Source organism: Rhinolophus sinicus, chromosome 9, assembly GCF_057876585.1.
Source record: "Rhinolophus sinicus isolate RSI-liver-muscle chromosome 9, RSI-T2T, whole genome shotgun sequence".
Taxonomy (NCBI): Eukaryota; Metazoa; Chordata; class Mammalia; order Chiroptera; family Rhinolophidae; genus Rhinolophus; species Rhinolophus sinicus.
Window position 1 is genome coordinate 784,970 of NC_142509.1, and position 15,382 is coordinate 800,351.

The 15,382-nt window shown below is 69.1% G+C and overlaps 7 pseudogenes; all 7 read right to left on the reverse strand.

The window, feature by feature from the left end:
• Positions 1-636: 636 nt before the first annotated feature.
• Positions 637-756, reverse strand: LOC148757204 (5S ribosomal RNA; annotated as a pseudogene).
• Positions 757-3,086: 2,330 nt separating this feature from the next.
• LOC148757205 (5S ribosomal RNA) lies at positions 3,087-3,206 on the reverse strand (annotated as a pseudogene).
• A 2,049-nt stretch (positions 3,207-5,255) lies between these two features.
• On the reverse strand, positions 5,256-5,374 carry LOC148757206 (5S ribosomal RNA; annotated as a pseudogene).
• A 1,526-nt stretch (positions 5,375-6,900) lies between these two features.
• Positions 6,901-7,020, reverse strand: LOC148757207 (5S ribosomal RNA; annotated as a pseudogene).
• A 2,331-nt stretch (positions 7,021-9,351) lies between these two features.
• LOC148757208 (5S ribosomal RNA) lies at positions 9,352-9,471 on the reverse strand (annotated as a pseudogene).
• Positions 9,472-11,520: 2,049 nt separating this feature from the next.
• Positions 11,521-11,639, reverse strand: LOC148757209 (5S ribosomal RNA; annotated as a pseudogene).
• Positions 11,640-13,182: 1,543 nt separating this feature from the next.
• On the reverse strand, positions 13,183-13,302 carry LOC148757210 (5S ribosomal RNA; annotated as a pseudogene).
• Between the last annotated feature and the right edge of the window lie 2,080 nt (positions 13,303-15,382).

Here is a 15,382-nt window from a genome sequence, read left to right on the forward strand (position 1 = left end):
CGGCTCTTTGTGCCCTGTGTTTCAGGGACACCGTGGCCGGCGGGAAGGGAGGGCTCCTGGCTCTTGTGGGAGACGGGAGGGGACGCGCGGGGGTGTGGGGCGAGGTGCCTGCCAGCGGAGAAAGAAGACTCCGGTGGGGCGGGGCGGGTGGGCGTCCCGTTTGCCCGAGGACACGCCGATCCTGTGTGTCGGGTCCCGGGGGCAGGCGCAGGGATGGGCGTGCCCTGGGCTCGGGCCGAGGTGCAAAGCACCGGCACGTCCTGGGATGGAGAGAGCCTGGTGGAGGCCTGCGGCGGCAGGCAGCCCTGGGCTTGGGCGTTGGGGGTTGCGGCGGCGGCAGGGTCGGGGAGCGAGAGGGAGCCCTGCGATGGCGGTGGCGGCGGCGGCGGCGACCGAGACGCGGCTGACTGCTGCAGGCTGACGGCCTGCCTCGGCGAAGAGCACTAAGAAGAGGGAGTGGGGGGGAGCCCTGGCCGACAGGCCTGGTGTGCGGCCGGGGATGCGAGCTTGTAGTGCCGGGCGACTGACCCTCCTCTGGCCAGGGGGACCTTCGGCTGCCTGGGCGGCTGCAGAGGGGCAAAGGGCGGCAGGGGTTCGGAGGGAGCCACGCCGGGGCGGCGGCGCAAAAGGAGAGGCGAGCAAAAGCCTGCAGCTATTCCCAGGCGGTCTCCCATCCAAGTACTAACCAGGCCCCTCCCTGCTTAGCTCCCGAGATCAGAGGAGATCGGGCGCGTTCAGGGTGGTATGGCCGTAGACGCTGGGACCCGGCTCCCCGCGCCCCAAGAGCCTGCTCCCGGCCTGCCTCTGACCGCGCGCCGTGCTGCTGGGCCGCTAGGGTGGCGAGCACGTCTGCCCGAGCGCCTGCCGCCCGCTCCCCGCCTCCTCCGGACGCCGCTGGTGTGGGCGACGGGCTACTCCTGGCCCGCAGCGAGGCCCCTTCGCGCCCCCCAGTGGCTCCACGGGCCTCTGTCACTTCCCTGACTGTGACATATGTCTGGGCGCCCTGGCATCCTGGGCCTCCCCAGGCCCCGAAGGGCTTTCACCCCGCCCCCCTACCCCAACCCCTCTCATCTCCCCCCAGCCCCACAACCGCACACCCCCCTTGCTGCTGTGCTGTCCCCACCTCTCAGGGCCACCGAGGGGGTCGCAGGGTCCTCTCAGTCCCCTCCGGCCAGAGGGACGTGCAACCCAGGCCCTGGCCCTGGCCGGCCCCACCCACTGGCCCAAAGCCAGGGAGAGCCACCCGCCACCAGGGGGCAGCACCTCCAGTCTGCCGCCACCCTTCCTCACACAGCCTTCTTTCTGGGTTCTCGCCCCTCGTCAGCGACCGGCGTCCCGCCCGATCACTGTTCACTTCACTGGCTACACGTCACCTCTCCTGACCCAGGGAGGTGAGAGAGAGGATGAGAGAAGGCCAGAGACGGAGCAAGAGAGAGGCGGAGAGAGACAGACGGGGACTGTGGGGACAGACTCGCAGAGAGCACTCTCCAGGCTCTGGGCCTCGCGTGGAGGGGTGCTGCGTGCGGGCTGCATGGATATCAGCTGTGACCGCTTGGCCATCAGCTGTTGCCAGTTGGCCATTGGCCACCGGCAGAGCTGCGGTGGCCAAGCTAGGAAGCGCGGATTGTGGACTGCAAATTGCAGAGGGGCGCGGACTGCAGTTGGCCGGCTTGGTGGGTCGGTAGGTTGGTGGGTCTGTTGGTTGGTAGAGAATCGGCCGGCAGGCTGGGGATCGGGCGGCTCCGGCTTGCCGAGTCTCCGAGCCAGCCGCCCGTGAGACATGGTGCTATGAGCCCCCTATCCGTGGTCTGTTGGTGTTCCCTCTTGGCCTCGCCAAATCCTGCATTCTTGTGCGGGCAGAGGGGCTAGAGTCCCCGCAGGACAGGGACAGACAGACAGAACGGGAGGAGGAGTAAGAGGGAGCGAGATGGAAATATGCTCGTATATGTACATGTGTGTATCTAGACATACAGAGAGACATGGACAGAGACAGAGAAAGAGGGGGCTGGCACGCGGGGAGAGAGCTCCTGAGCCAGAGCCAGAGCCCAACAGGCACGTCACAGAGCCCGAGGGATATGGGGTGGGGGAGGGTGTGAGGGACGCACAGGCGGGCACACGGACTGTTACAGACGCACTGAGGCTGTGTTGAAGTGGCAGCTCCTCCACCGGAGTGTGGTCGTGCCCGGGGCTGGGCTCCGCTAAGGAGGCATTGCCCTGGCGTTGGCAGTCACCATTGAAGCCTCCGGGGCGGGCCGCCAGGGTCTCCGGAGGGCCTGTGGTCTCTGAGCCCCGCCCAGGCACCCGCCCGCGGGAGGAGAGAGTTAGCCCCCAGGCACCCTGGTTGTGAGGGTTGTGCGCCTGCGTGCCTGCTCTGCCCTTGTGGTGGTCTCCCCCGGAGTCGATGGCGCGTGGTGTGTTGGGGTGCTGCTCCCGCCGTCCCCTGGTTTGTCCCGGCTCTTTGTGCCCTGTGTTTCAGGGACACCGTGGCTGGCGGGAAGGGAGGGCTCCTGGCTCTTGTGGGAGACGGGAGGGGCGCGCGGGGGTGTGGGGCGAGGTGCCTGCCAGCGGAGACAGAAGACTCCGGTGGGGCGGGGCGGGTGGGCGTCCCGTTTGCCCGAGGACACGCCGATCCTGTGTGTCGGGTCCCGGGGGCAGGCGCAGGGATGGGCGTGCCCTGGGCTCGGGCCGAGGTGCAAAGCACCGGCACGTCCTGGGATGGAGAGAGCCTGGTGGAGGCCTGCGCCGGCAGGCAGCCCTGGGCTTGGGCGTTGGGGGTTGCGGCGGCGGCAGGGTCGGGGAGCGAGAGGGAGCCCTGCGATGGCGGTGGCGGCGGCGGCGGCGACCGAGACGCGGCTGACTGCTGCAGGCTGACGGCCTGCCTCGGCGAAGAGCACTAAGAAGAGGGAGTGGGGGGGAGCCCTGGCCGACAGGCCTGGTGTGCGGCCGGGGATGCGAGCTTGTAGTGCCGGGCGACTGACCCTCCTCTGGCCAGGGGGACCTTCGGCTGCCTGGGCGGCTGCAGAGGGGCAAAGGGCGGCAGGGGTTCGGAGGGAGCCACGCCGGGGCGGCGGCGCAAAAGGAGAGGCGAGCAAAAGCCTGCAGCTATTCCCAGGCGGTCTCCCATCCAAGTACTAACCAGGCCCCTCCCTGCTTAGCTCCCGAGATCAGAGGAGATCGGGCGCGTTCAGGGTGGTATGGCCGTAGACGCTGGGACCCGGCTCCCCGCGCCCCAAGAGCCTGCTCCCGGCCTGCCTCTGACCGCGCGCCGTGCTGCTGGTCCGCTAGGGTGGCGAGCACGTCTGCCCGAGCGCCTGCCGCCCGCTCCCCGCCTCCTCCGGACGCCGCTGGTGTGGGCGACGGGCTACTCCTGGCCCGCAGCGAGGCCCCTTCGCGCCCCCCAGTGGCTCCACGGGCTTCTGTCACTTCCCTGACTGTGACATATGTCTGGGCGCCCTGGCATCCTGGGCCTCCCCAGGCCCCGAAGGGCTTTCACCCCGCCCCCCTACCCCAACCCCTCTCATCTCCCCCCAGCCCCACAACCGCACACCCCCCTTGCTGCTGTGCTGTCCCCACCTCTCAGGGCCACCGAGGGGGTCGCAGGGTCCTCTCAGTCCCCTCCGGCCCTAGGGACGTGCAACCCAGGCCCTGGCCCTGACCGGACCCATCCACAGGCCCAAAGCCAGGGAGAGCCACCCGCGCCACCAGGGTGCAGCATCTCTAGTCTGCAGCCACCCTTCGTCACAAGCCTTCAGTCTGGGCCCTGGAACCCTCGTCAGCGACCGGAGCCCCGCCCGATGTCCGGTCCCTTCACTGGCTACACGTCACCTCTCATGACCCAGGGAGGTGAGAGAGAGGATGAGAGAAGGCCAGAGACGGAGCAAAAGAGAGGCGGAGAGAGACAGACGGGGACTGTGGGGACAGACTCGCAGAGAGCACTCTCCAGGCTCTGGGCCTCGCGTGGAGGGGTGCTCCTTGGGGGCTGCATGGTCATCAGCTGTGACCGCTTGGCCATCAGCTGTTGCCAGTTGGCCACTGGCCACCGGAGGAGCTGCGGTGGCCAAGCTAGGAAGCGCGGATGGTGGACTGCAAATTGCAGAGGGGCGCGGATTGCAGTGGGCCCGCTTGGCGGGTCGACGGGCGGTGTGTCGGTGGGTTGGCAGAGAAGCGGCCGACAGGTTGGGGATCGGGCGGCTCCGGCTTGCCGTGTCTCCGAGCCAGCCGCCCGTGAGACATAGTGCTATGAGCCCCCTATCCGTGGCTCTGTTGGTGTTCCCTCTTGGCCTCGCCATATCCTGCGTTCTTGTGCGGGCAGAGGGACCAGAGTCCCCGCAGGACAGGGACCGACAGAGAGAACGGGAGGAGGAGAAAGAGGGAGTGAGATCGAAATACACACCTATATGTACCTGTATGTACCTAGACATACAGAGAGACATGGACAGAGACAGAGAAAGAGGGGGCTGGCACGCGGGGAGAGAGCTCCTGAGCCAGAGCCAGAGCCCAACAGGCACGTCACAGAGCCAGAGAGACATGGGGTGGGGGAGGGGAGAGGGACGCACAAGCGGGCACACGGACTGGGACAGACGCACTGACGCTGCTTTGAAGTGGCTGCTTCTCAACCGAAGTGTGGTCATGCCCGTGGCTGGGCTCCACTAAGGAGGCAGTGCCCGGGCATTGAAAGTCACCCTTGAAGCCCCCGGGCCGGGCGGGAGGGCCAGTGGGCTCCGAGCCCCGCCCAGGAACCCCCCGCCCCGCGGGAGGAGAGTGGCAGCCCACAGGCACCCTGGTTGAGAGTGTTGTGTGCCTGCGTGCCTGCACTTCCCCTTGTGGTGGTCTCTCCTGGAGTCCGAGGGCGTGCGGTGTGTTGGGGTGCTCCTCCCTCAGTCCCCTGCTTTGTCCCGGCACTTTGTACCCTGTGTGTTGGGGCCACTGAGGGAAGGGAGGGTTCCTGGCTCTTGTGTGCGATGGGAGGGGGCGCGCGGGGGTGTGGGGAGAGGTGCCTGCCGGCGGAGACACAGGCTCGGCTAACTGCTGCTGGCTGACTGCCTGCCTCAGCGAAGAGGACTAAGAAGAGGGTGTGGGGGTGAGCCCTGGCCGACGGGCCTGGTGTGCGGCCGGGGCTGCCAGCTTGTAGCGCCGGGTGGCTGACCGGCCTCTGGCCAGGGGGACCTTCGGCTGGATGGGCGGCTGCAGAGGGGCAAGGGGCGGCAGGGGTTCGGAGGGAGCCACGCAGGGACGGCGGCGCAAAAGGAGAGGCGAGCAAAAGCCTACAGGTATTCCCAGGCGGTCTCCCATCCAAGCACTAACCAGGCCCCTCCCTGCTTAGCTCCCGAGATCAGAGGAGATCGGGCGCGTTCAGGGTGGTATGGTCATAGACGATGGGACTCGGCTCCCCGCGCGCCAAGAGCCTGCTCCCGGCCTGCCTCGTGAGCGCCCGCCATGCAGATGCGCGGCTCCGGTGGCGAGCATCGACCCGCTGGCCGGCTCTGCCAGCACCGCGTCCCCCCCCCCCAGTCCGGCTCCCCGCCTCTTCCGAATGCCCCTGGCGTGGGCGGCGGGCTACTCCTGGCCGGCAGCGAGGCCCCTTCGCGCCACCCGAGGCTCCATGGGACACTGCCACTTCCTTGATGGTGCCAGAAGTCGTGGAACTCTGGCATCCTGGGACTCCCCGGACCCAGACCGCCATACACCCCGCCCCCCTACCGCCACCAGGTTTACCAACAACCGCACCCCCAAGGCTGGGGGAGGCCTGCACCAGCAGGCAACCCTGGGCTTGGGAGTTGTGGGAGGACCCCGCGGCGGCGGCTTGGGCGGCTGCGGAGGGGGGGGCTGCGGCGGCGGGGGACGCGGCGGAGGCGAGGGAGGGTGGGGAGGTAGGCGATGGCAACCGCGAGGATGGCGCCAGGGCGGCGATGGCGGTGGCGACAATGGGGGCTTTGACGGTGGGCGCTGGGGCACGGGGGTCGATGGCGGCGGCGGCGGCGGCGTCGGCGGCAGCGGCGGGGACGGAGGAGGCCGGGAGAGCAGAGGCGGGAGATTGAGGGAGTATGGCGATGGTGGCGGCGGCGGGCCTGGGGCGGGGGCGGGGGAGATGGCGGTGCAGGAGGCGGGGAGAGCAGAGGAGGGAGATTGAGGGAGTGCGGCAATGGCGGCGGCGGGGGCGGGGGTGGGGAGCGCGGTGCTGGCGGCCGAGGGGGGGAGAGCAGAGGAGGGAGTTTGAGGGAGTACGGCGATGGCGGCAGCGGGGGCGGGGAGGGGGCGAGGGCAGCGCTGGCGGAGGGGGTGGGGAGCGCGGTGATCGCGGCGGCGGCAGCGGGAGAAGCGGGGGCTGATCGCGAGCAGCGATGGCGGCGTCGGCTGCGGCGCGGGAGGGTTGCGAGGTCGGCGATGGAGGCGGCGGCAGCGTTGGGGGCTGTGTCGGCGGGCGCTGGGCGCGGGGAGGGTTGGCGCCGGCGGCGGCGGTAGCGGGGAAGAGGGCGGTGCTGGCGGCGGAGGAGGGGAGAGCAGAGGCGGGAGATTGAAGCACTACAGCGATGGCGGTGGCGAGGGCGGGGGCAGGGGTGAGGTCAGCGCTGGAGGGGGGTGTGGAGATCGCGGTGATGGCGGCGGATTTGGCGGTGGCGGCGGGGGCGAGGGCAGCGCTGTTGGCGGTGGCGGCGATCGAAGGTCGGCGAAGGGATCGAGATGACAGCCTCCGGGACTGAAGAGGACTGAGAAGAGGGTGTGCGGGGGAGCCCTGGCCGACGGGCCTGGTGTGCGGCCGGGGCTGCCAGCTTGTAGTGCCTGGCGGCTAACCCTCTGCTGGTCAGGGGGACCTTCGGCTGGCTGGGCGGCTGCAGAGAGGCAAGGGGCGGCAGGGGTTCGGAGGGAGCCACGCCGGGGCCGCGGCGCAAAAGGAGAGGCGAGCAAAAGCCTGCAGCTATTCCCAGGCGGTCTCCCATCCAAGTACTAACCAGGCCCCTCCCTGCTTAGCTCCCGAGATCAGACGAGATCTGGCGCGTGCAGGGTGGTGTGGCCTTAGGCGCTGGGACCCGGCTCCCGGCACTCCAAGAGCCTGCTCCCGACCTGCTTCTGAGCGCACGCCATGCTGCTGGGCCGCTCGGGTGGCGAGCATGTCTGCCCGAGCGCCTCCCGCCAGCTCCCCGCCTCCTCCAGACGCCGCTGGTGTGGGCGACGGGCTCCTCCTGGCCCGCAGCGAGGCCCCTTCGTGCCCCCCAGTGGCTCTAACGGGCCTCTGTCAGTTCCCTGACTGTGACATATGTCTGGGCGCCCTGGCATCCTGGGCCTCCCCAGGCCCCGAAGGGCTTTTACCCCGCCCCCCTACCCCAACCCCTCTCATCTCCCCCCAGCCCCACAACCGCAAACCCCCCTTGCTGCTGTGCTGTCCCCACCTCTCAGGGCCACCGAGGGGGTCGCAGGGTCCTCTCAGTCCCCTCCACCCTAGGGACGTGCAACCCAGGCCCTGGCCCTGGCCGGCCCCACCCACTGGCCCAAAGCCAGGGAGAGCCACCCGCCACCAGGGGGCAGCACCTCCAGTCTGCCGCCACCCTTCCTCACACAGCCTTCTTTCTGGGTTCTCGCCCCTCGTCAGCGACCGGCGTCCCGCCCGATATCTGTTCACTTCACTGGCTACACGTCACCTCTCCTGACCCAGGGAGGTGAGAGAGAGGATGAGAGAAGGCCAGAGACGGAGCAAGAGAGAGGCGGAGAGAGACAGACGGGGACTGTGGGGACAGACTCGCAGAGAGCACTCTCCAGGCTCTGGGCCTCGCGTGGAGGGGTGCTGCGTGCGGGCTGCATGGATATCAGCTGTGACCGCTTGGCCATCAGCTGTTGCCAGTTGGCCATTGGCCACCGGCAGAGCTGCAGTGGCCAAGCTAGGAAGCGCGGATTGTGGACTGCAAATTGCAGAGGGGCGCGGACTGCAGTTGGCCGGCTTGGTGGGTCGGTAGGTTGGTGGGTCTGTTGGTTGGCAGAGAATCGGCCGGCAGGCTGGGGATCGGGCGGCTCCGGCTTGCCGAGTCTCCGAGCCAGCCGCCCGTGAGACATGGTGCTATGAGCCCCCTATCCGTGGTCTGTTGGTGTTCCCTCTTGGCCTCGCCAAATCCTGCATTCTTGTGCGGGCAGAGGGGCTAGAGTCCCCGCAGGACAGGGACAGACAGACAGAACGGGAGGAGGAGTAAGAGGGAGCGAGATGGAAATATGCTCGTATATGTACATGTATGTATCTAGACATACAGAGAGACATGGACAGAGACAGAGAAAGAGGGGGCTGGCACGCGGGGAGAGAGCTCCTGAGCCAGAGCCAGAGCCCAACAGGCACGTCACAGAGCCCGACGGATATGGGGTGGGGGAGGGTGTGAGGGACGCACAGGCGGGCACACGGACTGTTACAGACGCACTGAGGCTGTGTTGAAGTGGCAGCTCCTCCACCGGAGTGTGGTCGTGCCCGGGGCTGGGCTCCGCTAAGGAGGCATTGCCCTGGCGTTGGCAGTCACCATTGAAGCCTCCGGGGCGGGCCGCCAGGGTCTCCGGAGGGCCTGTGGTCTCTGAGCCCCGCCCAGGCACCCGCCCGCGGGAGGAGAGTGGCAGCCCCCAGGCACCCTGGTTGTGAGGGTTGTGCGCCTGCGTGCCTGCTCTGCCCTTGTGGTGGTCTCCCCCGGAGTCGATGGCGCGTGGTGTGTTGGGGTGCTGCTCCCGCCGTCCCCTGGTTTGTCCCGGCTCTTTGTGCCCTGTGTTTCAGGGACACCGTGGCCGGCGGGAAGGGAGGGCTCCTGGCTCTTGTGGGAGACGGGAGGGGACGCGCGGGGGTGTGGGGCGAGGTGCCTGCCAGCGGAGACAGAAGACTCCGGTGGGGCGGGGCGGGTGGGCGTCCCGTTTGCCCGAGGACACGCCGATCCTGTGTGTCGGGTCCCGGGGGCAGGCGCAGGGATGGGCGTGCCCTGGGCTCGGGCCGAGGTGCAAAGCACCGGCACGTCCTGGGATGGAGAGAGCCTGGTGGAGGCCTGCGCCGGCAGGCAGCCCTGGGCTTGGGCGTTGGGGGTTGCGGCGGCGGCAGGGTCGGGGAGCGAGAGGGAGCCCTGCGATGGCGGTGGCGGCGGCGGCGGCGACCGAGACGCGGCTGACTGCTGCAGGCTGACGGCCTGCCTCGGCGAAGAGCACTAAGAAGAGGGAGTGGGGGGGAGCCCTGGCCGACAGGCCTGGTGTGCGGCCGGGGATGCGAGCTTGTAGTGCCGGGCGACTGACCCTCCTCTGGCCAGGGGGACCTTCGGCTGCCTGGGCGGCTGCAGAGGGGCAAAGGGCGGCAGGGGTTCGGAGGGAGCCACGCCGGGGCGGCGGCGCAAAAGGAGAGGCGAGCAAAAGCCTGCAGCTATTCCCAGGCGGTCTCCCATCCAAGTACTAACCAGGCCCCTCCCTGCTTAGCTCCCGAGATCAGAGGAGATCGGGCGCGTTCAGGGTGGTATGGCCGTAGACGCTGGGACCCGGCTCCCCGCGCCCCAAGAGCCTGCTCCCGGCCTGCCTCTGACCGCGCGCCGTGCTGCTGGGCCGCTAGGGTGGCGAGCACGTCTGCCCGAGCGCCTGCCGCCCGCTCCCCGCCTCCTCCGGACGCCGCTGGTGTGGGCGACGGGCTACTCCTGGCCCGCAGCGAGGCCCCTTCGCGCCCCCCAGTGGCTCCACGGGCCTCTGTCACTTCCCTGACAGTGACATATGTCTGGGCGCCCTGGCATCCTGGGCCTCCCCAGGCCCCGAAGGGCTTTCACCCCGCCCCCCTACCCCAACCCCTCTCATCTCCCCCCAGCCCCACAACCGCACACCCCCCTTGCTGCTGTGCTGTCCCCACCTCTCAGGGCCACCGAGGATGTCGCAGGGTCCTCTCAGTCCCCTCCGGCCCTAGGGACGTGCAACCCAGGCCCTGGCCCTGACCGGACCCATCCACAGGCCCAAAGCCAGGGAGAGCCACCCGCGCCACCAGGGTGCAGCATCTCCAGTCTGCAGCCACCCTTCATCACAAGCCTTCAGTCTGGGCCCTGGAACCCTCGTCAGCGACCGGAGCCCCGCCCGATGTCCGGTCCCTTCACTGGCTACACGTCACCTCTCCTGACCCAGGGAGGTGAGAGAGAGGATGAGAGAAGGCCAGAGACGGAGCAAGAGAGAGGCGGAGAGAGACAGACGGGGACTGTGGGGACAGACTCGCAGAGAGCACTCTCCAGGCTCTGGGCCTCGCGTGGAGGGGTGCTGCTTGGGGGCTGCATGGTCATCAGCTGTGACCGCTTGGCCATCAGCTGTTGCCAGTTGGCCACTGGCCACCGGAGGAGCTGCGGTGGCCAAGCTAGGAAGCGCGGATGGTGGACTGCAAATTGCAGAGGGGCGCGGATTGCAGTGGGCCCGCTTGGCGGGTCGACGGGCGGTGTGTCGGTGGGTTGGCAGAGAAGCGGCCGACAGGTTGGGGATCGGGCGGCTCCGGCTTGCCGTGTCTCCGAGCCAGCCGCCCGTGAGACATAGTGCTATGAGCCCCCTATCCGTGGCTCTGTTGGTGTTCCCTCTTGGCCTCGCCATATCCTGCGTTCTTGTGCGGGCAGAGGGACCAGAGTCCCCGCAGGACAGGGACCGACAGAGAGAACGGGAGGAGGAGAAAGAGGGAGCGAGATCGAAATACACACCTATATGTACCTGTATGTACCTAGACATACAGAGAGACATGGACAGAGACAGAGAAAGAGGGGGCTGGCACGCGGGGAGAGAGCTCCTGAGCCAGAGCCAGAGCCCAACAGGCACGTCACAGAGCCAGAGAGACATGGGGTGGGGGAGGGGGGAGGGACGCACAAGCGGGCACACGGACTGGGACAGACGCACTGACGCTGCTTTGAAGTGGCAGCTTCTCAACCGAAGTGTGGTCATGCCCGTGGCTGGGCTCCACTAAGGAGGCAGTGCCCGGGCATTGAAAGTCACCCTTGAAGCCCCCGGGCCGGGCGGGAGGGCCAGTGGGCTCCGAGCCCCGCCCAGGAACCCCCCGCCCCGCGGGAGGAGAGTGGCAGCCCACAGGCACCCTGGTTGAGAGTGTTGTGTGCCTGCGTGCCTGCACTTCCCCTTGTGGTGGTCTCTCCTGGAGTCCGAGGGCGTGCGGTGTGTTGGGGTGCTCCTCCCTCAGTCCCCTGCTTTGTCCCGGCACTTTGTACCCTGTGTGTTGGGGCCACTGCGGGAAGGGAGGGTTCCTGGCTCTTGTGGGCGATGGGAGGGGGCGCGCGGGGGTGTGGGGAGAGGTGCCTGCCGGCGGAGACACAGGCTCGGCTAACTGCTGCTGGCTGACTGCCTGCCTCAGCGAAGAGGACTAAGAAGAGGGTGTGGGGGTGAGCCCTGGCCGACGGGCCTGGTGTGCGGCCGGGGCTGCCAGCTTGTAGCGCCGGGTGGCTGACCGGCCTCTGGCCAGGGGGACCTTCGGCTGGATGGGCGGCTGCAGAGGGGCAAGGGGCGGCAGGGGTTCGGAGGGAGCCACGCAGGGGCGGCGGCGCAAAAGGAGAGGCGAGCAAAAGCCTACAGGTATTCCCAGGCGGTCTCCCATCCAAGCACTAACCAGGCCCCTCCCTGCTTAGCTCCCGAGATCAGAGGAGATCGGGCGCGTTCAGGGTGGTATGGTCATAGACGATGGGACTCGGCTCCCCGCGCGCCAAGAGCCTGCTCCCGGCCTGCCTCGTGAGCGCCCGCCATGCAGATGCGCGGCTCCGGTGGCGAGCATCGACCCGCTGGCCGGCTCTGCCAGCACCGCGTCCCCCCCCCCCAGTCCGGCTCCCCGCCTCTTCCGAATGCCCCTGGCGTGGGCGGCGGGCTACTCCTGGCCGGCAGCGAGGCCCCTTCGCGCCACCCGAGGCTCCATGGGACACTGCCACTTCCCTGATGGTGCCAGAAGTCGTGGAACTCTGGCATCCTGGGACTCCCCGGACCCAGACCGCCATACACCCCGCCCCCCTACCGCCACCAGGTTTACCAACAACCGCACCCCCAAGGCTGGGGGAGGCCTGCACCAGCAGGCAACCCTGGGCTTGGGAGTTGTGGGAGGACCCCGCGGCGGCGGCTTGGGCGGCTGCGGAGGGGGGGGCTGCGGCGGCGGGGGACGCGGCGGAGGCGAGGGAGGGTGGGGAGGTAGGCGATGGCAACCGCGAGGATGGCGCCAGGGCGGCGATGGCGGTGGCGACAATGGGGGCTTTGACGGTGGGCGCTGGGCACGGGGGTCGATGGCGGCGGCGGCGGCGTCGGCGGCGGCGGCGGGGGCGGAGGAGGCCGGGAGAGCAGAGGCGGGAGATTGAGGGAGTATGGCGATGGTGGCGGCGGCGGGCCTGGGGCGGGGGCGGGGGAGATGGCGGTGCAGGAGGCGGGGAGAGCAGAGGAGGGAGATTGAGGGAGTGCGGCAATGGCGGCGGCGGGGGCGGGGGTGGGGAGCGCGGTGCTGGCGGCCGAGGGGGGGAGAGCAGAGGAGGGAGTTTGAGGGAGTACGGCGATGGCGGCAGCGGGGGCGGGGAGGGGGCGAGGGCAGCGCTGGCGGAGGGGGTGGGGAGCGCGGTGATCGCGGCGGCGGCGGCGGGAGAAGCGGGGGCTGATCGCGAGCAGCGATGGCGGCGGCGGCGGCGGCGGCGGCGGCGGCGGCTGCGGCGCGGGAGGGTTGCGAGGTCGGCGATGGAGGCGGCGGCAGCGTTGGGGGCTGTGTCGGCGGGCGCTGGGCGCGGGGAGGGTTGGCGCCGGCGGCGGCGGTAGCGGGGAAGAGGGCGGTGCTGGCGGCAGAGGAGGGGAGAGCAGAGGCGGGAGATTGAAGCAGTACAGCGATGGCGGTGGCGAGGGCGGGGGCAGGGGTGAGGTCAGCGCTGGAGGGGGGTGTGGAGATCGCGGTGATGGCGGCGGATTTGGCGGTGGCGGCGGGGGCGAGGGCAGCGCTGTTAGCGGGGGCGGCGATCGAAGGTCGGCGAAGGGATCGAGATGACAGCCTCCGGGACTGAAGAGGACTGAGAAGAGGGTGTGCGGGGGAGCCCTGGCCGACGGGCCTGGTGTGCGGCCGGGGCTGCCAGCTTGTAGTGCCTGGCGGCTAACCCTCTGCTGGTCAGGGGGACCTTCGGCTGGCTGGGCGGCTGCAGAGAGGCAAGGGGCGGCAGGGGTTCGGAGGGAGCCACGCCGGGGCCGCGGCGCAAAAGGAGAGGCGAGCAAAAGCCTGCAGCTATTCCCAGGCGGTCTCCCATCCAAGTACTAACCAGGCCCCTCCCTGCTTAGCTCCCGAGATCAGACGAGATCTGGCGCGTGCAGGGTGGTGTGGCCTTAGGCGCTGGGACCCGGCTCCCGGCACTCCAAGAGCCTGCTCCCGACCTGCTTCTGAGCGCACGCCATGCTGCTGGGCCGCTCGGGTGGCGAGCATGTCTGCCCGAGCGCCTCCCGCCAGCTCCCCGCCTCCTCCAGACGCCGCTGGTGTGGGCGACGGGCTCCTCCTGGCCCGCAGCGAGGCCCCTTCGCGCCCCCCAGTGGCTCTAACGGGCCTCTGTCAGTTCCCTGACTGTGACATATGTCTGGGCGCCCTGGCATCCTGGGCCTCCCCAGGCCCCGAAGGGCTTTTACCCCGCCCCCCTACCCCAACCCCTCTCATCTCCCCCCAGCCCCACAACCGCACACCCCCCTTGCTGCTGTGCTGTCCCCACCTCTCAGGGCCACCGAGGGGGTCGCAGGGTCCTCTCAGTCCCCTCCACCCTAGGGACGTGCAACCCAGGCCCTGGCCCTGGCCGGCCCCACCCACTGGCCCAAAGCCAGGGAGAGCCACCCGCCACCAGGGGGCAGCACCTCCAGTCTGCCGCCACCCTTCCTCACACAGCCTTCTTTCTGGGTTCTCGCCCCTCGTCAGCGACCGGCGTCCCGCCCGATCACTGTTCACTTCACTGGCTACACGTCACCTCTCCTGACCCAGGGAGGTGAGAGAGAGGATGAGAGAAGGCCAGAGACGGAGCAAGAGAGAGGCGGAGAGAGACAGACGGGGACTGTGGGGACAGACTCGCAGAGAGCACTCTCCAGGCTCTGGGCCTCGCGTGGAGGGGTGCTGCGTGCGGGCTGCATGGATATCAGCTGTGACCGCTTGGCCATCAGCTGTTGCCAGTTGGCCATTGGCCACCGGCAGAGCTGCGGTGGCCAAGCTAGGAAGCGCGGATTGTGGACTGCAAATTGCAGAGGGGCGCGGACTGCAGTTGGCCGGCTTGGTGGGTCGGTAGGTTGGTGGGTCTGTTGGTTGGCAGAGAATCGGCCGGCAGGCTGGGGATCGGGCGGCTCCGGCTTGCCGAGTCTCCGAGCCAGCCGCCCGTGAGACATGGTGCTATGAGCCCCCTATCCGTGGTCTGTTGGTGTTCCCTCTTGGCCTCGCCAAATCCTGCATTCTTGTGCGGGCAGAGGGGCTAGAGTCCCCGCAGGACAGGGACAGACAGACAGAACGGGAGGAGGAGTAAGAGGGAGCGAGATGGAAATATGCTCGTATATGTACATGTGTGTATCTAGACATACAGAGAGACATGGACAGAGACAGAGAAAGAGGGGGCTGGCACGCGGGGAGAGAGCTCCTGAGCCAGAGCCAGAGCCCAACAGGCACGTCACAGAGCCCGACGGATATGGGGTGGGGGAGGGTGTGAGGGACGCACAGGCGGGCACACGGACTGTTACAGACGCACTGAGGCTGTGTTGAAGTGGCAGCTCCTCCACCGGAGTGTGGTCGTGCCCGGGGCTGGGCTCCGCTAAGGAGGCATTGCCCTGGCGTTGGCAGTCACCATTGAAGCCTCCGGGGCGGGCCGCCAGGGTCTCCGGAGGGCCTGTGGTCTCTGAGCCCCGCCCAGGCACCCGCCCGCGGGAGGAGAGTGGCAGCCCCCAGGCACCCTGGTTGTGAGGGTTGTGCGCCTGCTTGCCTGCTCTGCCCTTGTGGTGGTCTCCCCCGGAGTCGATGGCGCGTGGTGTGTTGGGGTGCTGCTCCCGCCGTCCCCTGGTTTGTCCCGGCTCTTTGTGCCCTGTGTTTCAGGGACACCGTGGCCGGCGGGAAGGGAGGGCACCTGGCTCTTGTGGGAGACGGGAGGGGCGCGCGGGGGTGTGGGGGGAGGTGCCTGCCAGCGGAGACAGAAGACTCCGGTGGGGCGGGGCGGGTGGGCGTCCCGTTTGCCCGAGGACACGCCGATCCTGTGTGTCGGGTCCCGGGGGCAGGCGCAGGGATGGGCGTGCCCTGGGCTCGGGCCGAGGTGCAAAGCACCGGCACGTCCTGGGATGGAGAGAGCCTGGTGGAGGCCTGCGCCGGCAGGCAGCCCTGGGCTTGGGCGTTGGGGGTTGCGGCGGCGGCAGGGTCGGGGAGCGAGAGGGAGCCCTGCGATGGCGGTGGCGGCGACCG